This window comes from Dipodomys ordii, unplaced genomic scaffold (genome assembly GCF_000151885.1).
Source record: "Dipodomys ordii isolate 6190 unplaced genomic scaffold, Dord_2.0 Scaffold5, whole genome shotgun sequence".
Taxonomy (NCBI): Eukaryota; Metazoa; Chordata; class Mammalia; order Rodentia; family Heteromyidae; genus Dipodomys; species Dipodomys ordii.
The window spans coordinates 37,866,655-37,871,532 of record NW_012267221.1 but is presented as its reverse complement, the minus strand read 5'-3'; positions in this window follow the sequence as shown (position 1 = coordinate 37,871,532).

The following is a 4,878-nucleotide window of genomic DNA, read 5'->3' as shown; positions in this document are numbered from 1 at the left end:
TGACCTTTTCTGCTTGACTGAGACATATACTAGATATTGCAAATAAGGGAAACCATGGGACCTATGTTTCTTTGGGCCTGGCTTACTTCACTTAATGTAATTTTTAGAAAACTGAGGCAGAAGTATTTGCAAGTTCAAGGACAGATTGGCCTATACAGTAAAACATTCTGGGGGGTGGGGAGACTAATTTGCCATCACCATTTCTTTATTATAAAATAGTTGTCATTATCTTATTTCAGAGCATCTACAAACTCACACACACTCACAGAAACATATTCCAGTAAAACACTAGGAGGAAATACTAAGTGCTTCCATTTAAAACCCTAATTAAGAACATTTCTCTATAGTGTCCCAGTTGAAAGAATGCTTACAATGTGCTCTAGCCCTTTATTTTGTGTGTGTAAAAAAAAATACACTACACGCCAAGAGGTATTAATCGGATTACCACCTACAACTCCTAATGAATTAATGGACCTCAATCATAACCACCAAAGCCTGTTAATATCACAAGACGAGAGACACCAGACCACACTAATTAAATTAGCAGCTCTGAAGGTGAGATTCTGCACCAACATTTTCTTAAATACCCAGATAATTGCAATATGCAATATACAATAAAGTCTGAGCACCACAGAAAGCGATGAGATTATTTTTCAGGATAATTTTCCTTGTTTTTTACACAGCTATTAATACTCTGGAACAGTGTTTCCCTTACACTAGTCATGGAAAATCTGCAAAGATAAATTTCTAGGATTAACTTACCGACTAATCTTTTTTTTTTTTTTTTTTTGGTTGGTCATGGGGCTTGAACTCTGGGCCTGCGGGCTGTCTCTGAGCTCTTCAGCTCAAGGCAAGCACCCTACCACTGAGCCACAATACCACTTCCAGTTTTCTTAGTGGTTTATTGGTTTATTAGAGATAAGAGTCTCACAAACTTTCTTGCCTGGGCTGGCTTTGAACTGTAATCCTCAGATCTCAGCCTCTTGAGTAGCTAGGAACACAGGCATGAGCCACCAGCGCCTGGCGAATCTTTCTGATATATATCACCAAATGACATATTGAGAATTTTGAAGAGAGTTATATTCCCTCCTGCCTTTTTGTGTAGGCATTAAGTCTAACTTATTAATCCACTCACCAAATTTTCATTGAACAACTAAAAATATGCCAATACTGTGGCTGGCATCAGTAAAAAGGAAATTGCAAAACTTCCCGATTCTCACTTTAAAGCAGTATACAAACAATAAAATAAATCAAATTACAAAATATACCTGGGGATGATAAGTACTATGGGGGGAAATAGAGGAAAGGAGGAGATAAAGATTTCATAGGCAGCCTTCAAAGTAATCAGAAAAGGTGGTATTTTAGTAAAAACACAAAGATAAAAAGGAAGGAGCAAGCAAGCCAGGTGTATGTCTGAATTTAGATAGTCTGAACAGAGCTAGGACCATTTGAAAAAAGAGCGTGTATCTTTTTTCTAGGAAAAACAAGAAGTTCAACATGGCTGAAGTGAGGGAATAAGGAGAAAGTCTAGAAGCTGAGGAGGAGGAGGCGGGGGCATGGCGTAAAGGAAGACTTTGTGGACTTTGGATCTTGCTCTGAGACAGGAAGATGCTAGTGTTTTCAGCAAGGACATGACATGCTAATTTGACTTAACAGGGTCTTCTATTGGGTGGAGAAAAAGAGCAGGAAGCATGGAAACAGGAAAATCGGCAAGGAAGGTCATTGTACTAACAAAAGTGATGTGCGGGGTAGTGAGCAGCAATGTGGCAGCAGATAGATCCACATCTGGATCTATGTGAAAGATGGAACCTTTGGATTACTGTCTGACTGATGTGGAATAAGAGCCAATGATAGGAGCCAAACTGAACTTTTGTGTTTAAGGTCTGAGCAACTAGAAAGATGAAGTGTTGACTGAATTTGGAAAGGTTGCAAGTGGAGCAATTTGAGGGTATGTGGAAAGTTAAGGAAGGATGATTTGCCTACTTATTCATATATTTATTCGTGTGTGTGTGTGTGTGTGTGTGTGTGTGTGTGTGTGTGTGTATGTGTAATGGGGCTTAAGTTCAAAGCCTCATACATTGGCTTGGCTATTTTATTCAAGGTGCTTGCCACTTGAGCCACAACTCCACTTCCAGCTTTTTTTTGCCTGTTATTTGGATATTAGAATTTCATAGACTTTTCTGCCTGGGCTGGCTTCAAACCTCAATCCTCAGATCTCAGCCTCCTGAGTAGCTAGGCACCAACACCTGGCAAAAAGGCCAAGTTAGATAGCAAAATACAACGGGGCGGGAAGAACTGAGTAAGGAGAATGCTGTGATGGGTACATATAAGTCACCAGTTTCTGGAAAGAAGGGGTGTTTGTTGTGTCAGATACTATTGTAGAGAGGAACAGAGATGATGGGCATTTGCAAAATGATGATAAATGGTGACCTTGACAAGAGACGTTTCAGTGAAGTTGATTGATAATAGAAGCCTGAATAGATGGAGTTCAAGAGAGAAAAAAAAAGTCCAGAATTGGAAATGGCAAAGTAGAGACATACAGCTTCTTTCAGAAAGCTTGCTGAAAGGGAGAACAGAAATGTGGCAAGGGTTCAAGGAAAATAGGACAAACAATTTTTTTAAGATGTCGAAAGATTATGAGTAAAGGCTACAGGGCATGACTCAGTTGAGAAGAGTGACTGAATCAGTGCAGGCACAGCCGTCAGCTTAAGTAGGTAAAAAGAGATTGTTAACTGGAGCCCATGGGAGAAGAGATGATGGCATCTTCAGGAATACAAGGGTGGGCTGATGTGCAAGTTCTCTTCTTATTGCTACTATAGTGAATGAAATTAGGAAGATAAGTAGCAGAGAGTGGGGATGGGGATGCGGTGTTGGAAGTTTGAGGTGTAAGAAGAGAGTATGAAATAGTGTTGGGGAATGTGAGAAAATGGATGAACTAGGGGAAAGTATTACAATTTTAGAAGTGAGACTGAAGTCTCACTTGAAGACAGTTTGCCAATTTAAAGTTAGATGAGTGCACATAGCTTTGTATTTTTAACCAGACATATTCTGTGAAGGCCTGAGACAGAAAGGCTGAACACTGAATCCCAACCAGTTTTAGAATTTTCACAAATAATAGTCACACAGTTTTCTTGAAACTGATGTTGTAAAAATTATTCCCAGTTTGTGATTTGCCTTTCCCTTTCATCTGTATTTCACATACAGAATTATTATACTTTTATAGGATCAAATCTGCTAATCTGCTAGCTTTTCCGATAAAAGAGAGAGAGAGAGAGAGTGTGTGTGTGTGTGTGTGTGTGTGTGCTGGTACGAGGACTTGAACTCAGGGCCTACGCATTCTCCCTTAGCTGGTACCCTACTACTTGAGCCAAAGCTCTACTTCCAGCTTTTTGGTGTCTAATTAGAGGTAAGAGCCTCTGGAACTTCCTGCCAAGGCTGACTGCTAACCACAATCCTCAAATCTCAACTTGTGAGTTGCTAGGATTACAGGCATAAACCACCATTGCCCAGCTTTTCCTGTGTTTTATTTTTATTTTCATTTTATTTTTTACTGCTCTCTTACTTCAGATAGTCCTTTCTCATAAAGTGTTAATATAAACTTTCCCTATACCATCTTCAATTTGTTATGGTTGAAGTTTTAATTTTTTATCTAAATACAGTTTGTGATATAAAACAAAATGTTCACAAACAAATTTTATATTGTCAGAATTATTCAGTGTGACATTCTTATTTTGGATTAGCTACTAAAAAAGCCAGAAATGGAACTATGGCTCAAGTGGTAGGGTCCTTGCCTTGAGCAAAAAAGCTCAGGGACAGTACCCAGAGCTTGACTTCAAGCCTCAGAAATGCACACACTTTTAGCAACAAAAAAACAAAAACAAAAAAAAGTAAAATCAAAAAAAGAAAAGAAAAGAAAAAAGTATTCAAAGGATAAATTCTTCATCCTAAAATTTCAATTTATTTAATATATATGACCTTATTATTCTTATACTTATCTATTTTATAAATTGTAATTCTATGTTATCTCCACTGGTTTCTCTATTTTCAGTAACATGCATTAATACTAAGGTAAACACAAACCTCTAGTCATGTTTTCATAAACATTATTTTAACCATTCTAGATTTTTGGTTGTTATTTTTTCTAGAAAATTTTATCATGATTCAAAAACCTCCCAAGGTCTATTAAGAATTGAAAGAAGAGTATCCATTATTTCAGAGATATCAATTTCTTTGCAATATTCCACTTCCCCTGTCAAAAGCCTCTAGTCTGTTAAATGATACCACATTGATTACCCATTCCTGATTTTATATATTTTAAATCCTCTTGCAGTCATAGTTTTGCTTTGAATTTGATTTTGATATAGTGAATCCTTCAAGTACATTTCTCCCCCACCCCTCAAAAAAAAAGAAAAAGAAAGGAAGATACTTTTTGATGTATATCCAAATATGGCTAATTTTTTTCTCACATATTTTGGGCAGGTATAAGAATGCTAGATTGCAGTCCTGAATGTCAAAAAAGAGATTTCGAGGAGGATTGGGTGGGGGGGGGGTGAGAGGGAGGATGGGAAGGGATGGGAAGGGGAAACAAAGGAGGAGGCTACAATACTTGATAAGAAATGTACTCATTATCTTGCCCATGTAATTGTAACCCCTCTGTACAGTATTTTCACAATAAAAAATAAACAAAAACTTAAAAAAGGGAAGATTTATTAAATAAGTTACTATATCATTTGTAGAGAAGTTTATAAAGCTCTTTGTTTTTCTTTCATTTTTCTTTTTTCTTTTTTTTGGTACCAATCCTGGGGCTTTAACTCCAGGCCTAGGCTCTGTCTTTGAGCTTTTTTACTCAAAGCTAATGTTCTACCACTTGAGCCAAAG